We start from the raw sequence: 9,312 nt of genomic DNA, 5'->3' as shown, positions 1-9,312 counted from the left end.
AGTATGCAGAAGTGTACTATTATTGGAGTAAAATTTAAAAAAATCTAATTTGAAATGGTCAATTTCACTAGTTCAATTAATTTGATAAATTTATACGGAGAGATAAAATTATGGTGATTAACACAATAGAATATTTGAACTAAAAACGATCTCAAGTTTGTTTACCTAAAAATTTATTTAGACATCGAGTGACTACTTGTTTAGCCGAATAGTCCTTACACTTGAGGTCGTATACCAATGATTACCATAATGACATTATATCAAATGTTTTAATAACATTTTATTTATTTAGCTCATGTATGTTAAAAGCTGACCTGCTTAATTTTGAAACTAAGACCATGATTATACCAGAAGTTTAATTGAAAATGTCCGGTAATTTGAAAACTAATGGTTACTAAATACATACCGTTCCTTGGCACGAAACGTAATGTGCATATATACTTGAGCTGAAAAGGTTCATGGTATATATTTAATTAAGACTTTTCAAACAAATTCCACGTACAATTTTATCACTTATACAATATTTTGTATGTTTTAATAAGTTATTATACCTGTTCCATTTATATAGTAGACTCTGAAAACTCATTTCGTTAATGAAAATTTCTGTCGCTGCAAAAACTTTACAATAATTAATAAGGTATATACCAATTAGGTGGGCAAACATAATCAAGCGACTCGCAGAAAGTTACAGGCAGTGGACACAAGCGTCACAAGGCTTTTATGTAAACGGTAGTGATAATCGAAATCATATAAATTTTAAACAATTGTGCGTTGTGAAGTCAACATAGTAGATGTTGACACACACTGAAGATGCACCGAGGTCAGACGTAATGCGTACAGGAAGCGAATTTGAAGGTCTGCGTAGAATTTATAATTTGCCGATTGGTTATCTATGTTTATAGCAAATTATGCTTGGCGTTCATTGGTGGCTCTGTTGAGAAATAGCTCGATTGGACGCGAGGTCACACATTTTCTGCGTATCCTTCCTTATGCAGAATTGTATTTGGAACCCTTGTAGCTTTAGTTTTAAGATTACGAATATGGTTATTGCCATCATCTCACTACCGTGTAATACTTATGTAATGTACGCATCAAAACTGCCACCTACTTGAATAAAGATATTTTTGACTTTGACTTTTTATCATCATTTGAGCATCACGCAACAAACTACTTGAGTTTAGAAAGACAGATAAATATTTACCATGTTTTTAAGGTACTGGATTGTAAGATATCTTATAAAAATATAAATGTATAGATATTTTGTGTTTCAACACAAATATCCTTTGCAACCGCAACATGGTTATTGTTAGATAGAACAAAAGGGCCGACTGCGGTCCCTGCGACCCGCTACGGGTTCTACTTTCTTGACGTCTTGTACATCAGCACATATATCGATACCCACGCTCTTCATTCACCCGGTGTAGCAGCAAAAACAATGTCTAGAAACTATGCGATTGTTCCGCTTCTGTCGCGCGTTGATAATGCGACAAACGGCCAAAAGTAGAGATGCAGTAGCGCGTTAATCGAACGCGCTGTTGAAACGCTAAAAAAGTTTGCGTTGGTTACCTCCCTTATTAAACTAATAGATTGCCAGTGGGAAGTTTGCGCATACTGCTTCTTAACCACGTTAAAGTTCAAGAAATATAATAATAATAAAATCATTTATTCACACGATTATTAAATTGTGACAGAAATCATAGCTACTATTCAATACCATGTTTGGTTGGTTCACTGATACCTAAACTGAGTAAAAACTCGGTAAAATAAATATGCGCCATGTTTAGGTAGTATATTTTTTTTAATTTGTAGTCGAATCAAAAAAAAACATTTTTAGTCTAGCAACCCCGACATGGTTATAATTACAATATGAAAAAGGATCGCCCCTTTTTCATATTGTAGATCCTATACTCAAGCGTAAATCATTTGATTCTCGATCCCTATTTTCGTCTATTACCAAGATACAAGCATTATTGATGTAATTTTTTTTTCTAGATTGGTTCTATGGTTCAGTCATGCATTAATAAAAAAACAAGAAGACACATTTTTGCAAAATATTATTAGAAGAATGAATATGATTACACCCGTTCGAAAAATAACCAATTTCAAGAAAATTCAAAAATATAAGCCTAAAGACGGACTTTTGTTTGGATAGCTGATGAGTTGTTTGGTTTGTAAACGAAGCCCGTATTACGAAGAAAGATCACTCAATAAAACAATCCTTTTATGTATTCTTGCCAATTCCGTATTACGTATACTTTTTTGTTTTTTTTTTTCGTGGATAGAGAACTAACAGATTATAACTTTGGTGGTGTGTGATTCTTTGTATCTATCTTCTCTTTCTATGAAGTGAAACTATTATCGGTTTATAAACAAAATAAACTATCCATTAAATTTTGATCATTTTGTTTAGCATTTCATATATTATTCGCATAAGAGCAGTGACTGCGATAGCTTAGTATTATGAGTTTTTTAACGCTGAAGAAAAACATCGTTTCATACATTTTTTGATAAAATTACAGAGTTCAATGACGATGGACCTATAATATTCTGTCTCCTAAATAAAATTGTTAGGCTCCCAACGGGATGGACAGATGACATCAGGCGAGTCGAGTGCAATCGGCCCAGGACCATGTATTATAGAATTCTTTAGTAGGGACAAAAACCTATGCCTTTGCAGGGAATTCCATCAGTAGAAGTCAATTGGTTGAATTAATAAGTATGATAACGATGATAATCAAATAGATCTAGTTAACATGGCTAATTTTATTTTAATAAGGAGTTACGTATCTATAATTAAATTTGTGGTGCTGAAAGTATGTGCGCGTGAAATGAGGTCGCTTCAACTTGAGAGACATTCAATATCTAGTTTCAAAGTTTCTAGATTAGGGACTGACAATCTGATGTCTTATGATTACTTGTAAACTTGATTAATCTCACTGTTTTTACTACTATCCGCTTTGCCCAAAAGGTTTACCCGTATTAGGCACACCTCAAAGAGTAAAACGGGTTATTGTAATGTTTGGGATTTTTTTTTTTGTTAATAATCAAAATGTTAATTTTTCAAAGTAGTAGTATAAGTAAGAAACTATGACAATTAAAATGAAAGTTAAATATATATTCAGAACCTCCTTTCTTTTAGCCAACCTTAGATTACCCGTTTTGATCTTACCTCCCCTAACTCTGCCATTTTTACTTGGTAACATAAAAATCTTTATATAACCATACTGTTTTCTAAGTTTGTTAGCTTTTTAATGTAAGTACACAAGGGGCTTACAATATCATAATACTTCAATTTTGATGTGTATTATAGTGATACGGAAAATAAACTATTTCACAAAAGTTACTAGGTTCTCATTCATGCAGATCAGTTTTTTGTTTATCCTGTACTGTAGCCTACTACGACGACAATATCTTGAGCAATAAGCCGTGAAATGGGGTTATGTCATGTCAACTCTTGAGACATTCGATATCCAGATCATAGCCTGTAGAGGATTAATAACTGCCAAACAGCTATCCCATAGTGACGTAGAGATATTGCTTTATGGGCATTAATACCAAATGATATTATAAGGCCATCTAGCATTGACGTTAAATTTTTGCTTTTAATTAAACAATTGTTTTTGACATGTCTCTACACTACACACTTTAAACTACACACTGCACTACACATAATGTTTGTAGAGTTTGTCAAATAAATAATTTAATTTAACGTTGAATCAAGTTTCACTCACCGTAATTTCGCTAAAATCTCAGAACCTAGACATTAATTATTATAATGAAATTTACAGATTACTACGGTTCCCTTGCTTAAAATGTTTGCCCAAGACGCCGCATCTACGTACAAAATAGCAACACTTCAATATGCACCAAAATTATCCTTATTTCCTTCAACATAGAATTCAAAGTCCGGCAAATATGTGTTTATGGTTGTATGTATCTACGTACATCAACGTCTTACCCACCATTACACCACTAATCGTATAGGATTCCACAGTGATGCCTTAAATTAATAGCATATATGTCCCTTCTTGATCTCCTCAGACGACGGCATTAAATCAAGCGTAGAGTATATTTTATAAATTGTAAACGTTATATCGCAACATATCTCTTAAGAAAATTATGAAATATGTTCTACAATAAATTTCGTACGACATTCCAAGTTTTCCTTAGCAATGACATTCATCAGAGAAAATCGACCAGAATATTCCGACTAGTAAATATCAGTGTACATATATTGAATTTGATTGAGCTCTTGTGACAATTTTTTACACAATAAGTAAGCTGTACCCCTGGTATTTTTATAGGGACCACCTAATCGAAGGCTCATAGTCCAATTGGTTATTATTTATGTTAGTACCTACTGGTTATGTAGCTCGGAGCATAGGTGAGGCCACAGTACTACACACTACACAGTACAGCACCTATAGACTCTGGGACCTCAAAGTGATGGAATGTCTACCCCACACTAATAAACTCAGCATTGGTTGACCACCTACGTATAGTGTTATTGGACTAACGACATAAAGAGTCGCTGAGAGCCACTGGAAGCAAGAAATGCAGGACGGTGGATTATAGAAATCCCTACAAAAGACCTACGTCTATTAGTGAACGTCATGGCGATGACAAGTCTGAAATCCTATGCTCGAGTTTAAGTTGAAAGCTCGCTGTTCAAAATATCAGCAAGATCTGTTTAGGTATTGAGGCGTATATTAAATAACTAAAGCTATTTTTAATGCCGCGAAAAAGGTAAAATTATATATATGAAATCAAAATTCCTGTTTCTTTCTCCAGAAACACAGACATTTCATCAAGATAAAAGCAGTAGTTGAGTCAATGATAGAAAGTAACAATAAAAATAAAAGAAAAAATTTTGCGAGATTATTATTAGAATGGATAGTTACTGAAACCATATGCATACATGTAACTGACTATTTTTCAAAGCAGTTGAATGTAAATCTTTTTTAACGCCATCTACAGCTGTAGTGTTGTACTACGCCTACAGATTGGGTTCACTACTCGACTCACTCTAACTCACTCACTTCTAAAGGAAAGTCTTGAAATAATCACGAACAAGTGGTTCATAACTGAATGTTTAGATGTCGCGCTTTCCGAACCCGTGAAACCTAAATTAAATTAAAGCTTGTAACATAAATTAGCCTAAAATAAAAAATTAAATAACATAGTTATTATCCATAATTTATTATAGTTATTTAAAATTTTATTTCAACATATTAACTTTTAGTGTATATCTACTGATTTAATTAATTTAATTTCTGAAGTGTAAACATCAGGACAGAACCGATTTTTGTAAATATCAATATATTATTTGTTTCATTTTATTCCTTGACTTGAATACGAAAGTGTAAGAACGTCAGATTTTTTCGGTTAGTTGTAAATTAATTAATAAGTAAGAGGCTTGAATAAAACTAAACTAATAATAAAATTGTAACGGGTTAAATTCTGTACATTAAAGATATTTTGAAAATTATTTTTGGAGGGTATCCTATCAGTGATGCCGAAGCCAAAATTGTAATATTTTCAATATTGTTTGTCTGTATTTTGGCCCCGTGTCACGCCGAAACTACCGAATGAATTACCGTAATTAGGGCGGGTGAAGCCGCAGCGCACAGCTTATTTTAAATCAAAGATTTCAGATATTTAACTGTTTTATACCAAATTACAAAAGCTCACCCATTTATGTAAAGAAAATAGGTTTAAATCGGTTTCCACTAGACGGAGAAATGGAAGCAGACAAAGTTTAAAATGATGAATGGCATTCATGACTCCCAATCGTCAAGCTACAAGTTACAGTTCATACAGCAGCATAATTATAGTGAATCGAAAGCTATTCCGCCGGCTCATTCATGAATTTAACCTTCAATGCTTCGCCCATTGAAAACCGCGCCGGCCTTCCATCGCCTGTGTCATATTGATGATATCCAGGGGCATGCGCGTAGAGTTCACGCATGCGCGTCACTAAACAAGTCTTGTGTACAATCAGTAGGGCTAGATGTAAAAGAATATGTCAAGCTTTAAAAATAAGCTTTTGTTTTAGTAGATTTAAACTAAATCCTTAATTAATGTTATATTGTAACTTGAATTTCAAAGTGAATTTTGTACGCATATAAGAACAGTAGTTGTTAATTGTGTAGATGACTTTCGGAGTTTATTTCGCGATTTTATTTGCTTCAGTGTCTTGCCAATGAGATCGTTGATTAGGGAGTGATACTTTTAAGCGTGGATACGAAGTATTAAGTGTATAATATCAACAGGTAGGTTTGAGGTTTTATGTTTATTTGTAGTGACGGGACTAAGTAGGTATTTGAGTGGGCGTTACTCCAGACGGCTTGCGTGGGTGGAAAATTTTGCCTCCGTAGACACTGCATCAGTATTGTTAATAACTGAATTGTAAGAAAAACATACAATTTTAAAGCATCAAATCATGAAACGAATAAATTACTTCTTTAGAATCACTAGTAAGTAATATCGTCTTTACATTTACATCAAAACATGTTTGTAATAATTTAAATGGAAATATTATTTAATATTCAGAGTTTACGGTGTCGTTATAAAATCAATATGGGTAATTAGGTGTGTTCGTCTTACGGGCCGATGCTCCTGTCCTATATATCCCTGCTAGGCGGCTTCGATCAATAACTTACTAGATACAGTCCACCAGCAGAAAAATATGCTGGTTTTAGTATTTTCTGATGATTAAGTGTTAAAATAAATTCTATATTTGTACATAATTTATAGATTTCAAGTGGTTTAAAGTGGTGATAGCCTAGTAGTTAGAACTTCACTTTCACCTTAGGGAATGTGAATCTGAGCACGCATCACTAACTTTTCTCTTTAGGTGTGTTTTAATCAATTAAAATTTCACTTGCTTCAACGGCGAAGGAAAACATCGTGAGGAAACCTGCATGCCTGAGAGTTCTACATAATATTCTCAAAGGGGTGTGGAGTCCACCAATCTGCACTGGGCCAGCGTAGACCCTTCACTTCTTCACAACCGTGCCCTTTAGTGGGCGGGTAATGGGTTGATGTGATGCTGATGTTCTTTTGTTTTATATTAATAGCGGGCAAACGAGCAAGTGATGTTATGTGATCACCGCCGCGCATAAATATCTGCGACACCAGAGGAGCCACCGATGCGTTGCCGGCTTTTTAGCTGTTGCGGAGTGGAATACAGGTCGTGAAAAGTCATCTTTCACGGTCAATTTCTAATATCTGTGCTTCTTATTCTAATTGGACAATGCTGTACACGTATGCCTCACATACAAAATAATCACTTTTTTTTTTTACTACAGTGATGATGCAATCTAAGTTGTATAGGGCTAACTTGTATGTATGGCAGTTATATTATACCCATAGCACTTCGCGACATCGTACCGGAACGCAACGGCACGTCTCTATTGGGAGGGTGGTAACTAGCCACCAAAGAAATTGCTACCAAACTGTTTACCCGCGACCTAAATGTTCGGACATAAGTAATTCGTATGTCTGTGTTTTTTTCCTTTCCTTGATTGGGTTGCCTGGCAGAGATCGCTTTTTAGCAATAAGGCCGCCCATTGTACCTGTGTTTTATTGTGTTGTTTTTGTTTATAATTTAATTTCTGTTAGGTGTACAATAAAGTGTATTTTCATTTCATTTCATTTCATTTCATTTTCATTTCATTTCGTATGACGTAAGGTAACCACCTATTTTTATGAGTGGTTAAGCCGCCATACTTATTATCATAAATAAATTATTATTAAGTTAACATTGGAGCACGGTGGAAAACTCAGCTCTCAATCACTTTCTCCTGAAAACACCTTTTTTTATATACACTTGAGAATTCACCGCCCTCTCGGCAAGGTTTTAACCCCCCAATGCATGGCGGGACCAATCGTCCTCAAATCGACCAATCCCATCGTCAATGGACCTGGGATCAGTCTATGAATGTCGCATCTTAAAAAGAGCTTGAATATTCATATAACCGGTGGTAATAAATAATTTTTCAATTTGAAATGATTTACTATTTAGTCAAATAAATATTTTATCCATTTCTTCATTTATCAGAAAGTAAAATGAAACCTTTCTAATGATAATAAAGCCTATATTATTTAGTTCAGTGAGGTTAAACAATTTTTTTTTTTTTTGACCAATTGAGTGCGGAAGTCATGCTCAGAGTATCTATACGTCGTTTCGAAACCCAGGATCCGTAAGATGACAGAAGTCTTAAAAATAAATGAAAATAATGTATTTTTTACAACATTTTACAGTCGGTGACAAGTTAAAATACTTTGTGTACACCCACAACTGTGTTATAAATCATAATAGACTATATGTATAAATGTGTCAATTGAAAATATCTTGTTTGTATTTTTTGTTGTGAATGTCTTTTTATATATCCACTACCCTTAACTGCAATCTCACCTTGTGGTAAGTTAGGATGTAGTCTACGAAGGAAATGGCCTAACCAGTTGCCGCTGTGGGTATGGCAGTTATATTAAACCCATACCTCTTATCGCTTCCACGCGAAATCGGAACGCTAAATCCATTTGTCAGAGGGGTGGTAACTAGCCATGGCCGAAATTATAAATTCCCAAATTGCCCCTCCCTACCAGGTTCTAAACTGGACTTCCCACTTAAAACCACAGCTGCTTTGCCAGTGAGGTCGTCTTTTTTTTACACTTTTCATGAATGAAATTTAAAAGCTGAATTATAATGTAGTCCAATTTACAACAACGTAAATCAACAGAAATATGTTGTCGCGGACTTTTTTATTTTTAATTTTTAAAGAGGAACAATCCTGTCATAATATCGTAAAATTCTCACAAGGCATAATTTTTTCCAGCATTTTTCATTGGTGCTCCGCTCCTATTACTGGTAGCGTGAGGTTTTGTAGCCTATAGCCTTTTTCAAAAAATAAACAATCCAACACAGTTTTCAAAAACTAATTTTAAACTAATGGATAGAAGCAGGCGTTACTTTGCGGAAATCCATAATATATTATGAAAATTAAGCTTAACTTGCGATAATCCGCGAACAGCAGGAGAATCTGTATGGTGTAATTTATAATTACTTCAATACGTATACTCCACACCAAACAGAACACCGGCAATGTACCCTCTACGCACGTTTCGCTCCGAAACCGGAGCATCCTCAGGAGATGTTGACTTTACAATGAATAATTGTTATCAAACAATTATATTACATCTCCTGAGGATGCTCCGGTTTCGGAGTGAAGTAATTATAAATTACACCATACAGATTCTCCTACTGTTCGCGGATTATAGCAAGTTAAGCTTAATTTTCAGAACGATTCA

Source organism: Pararge aegeria, chromosome 13, assembly GCF_905163445.1.
Source record: "Pararge aegeria chromosome 13, ilParAegt1.1, whole genome shotgun sequence".
In the NCBI taxonomy this organism is placed as follows: Eukaryota; Metazoa; Arthropoda; class Insecta; order Lepidoptera; family Nymphalidae; genus Pararge; species Pararge aegeria.
Note: the sequence above shows the minus strand (reverse complement) of the source record.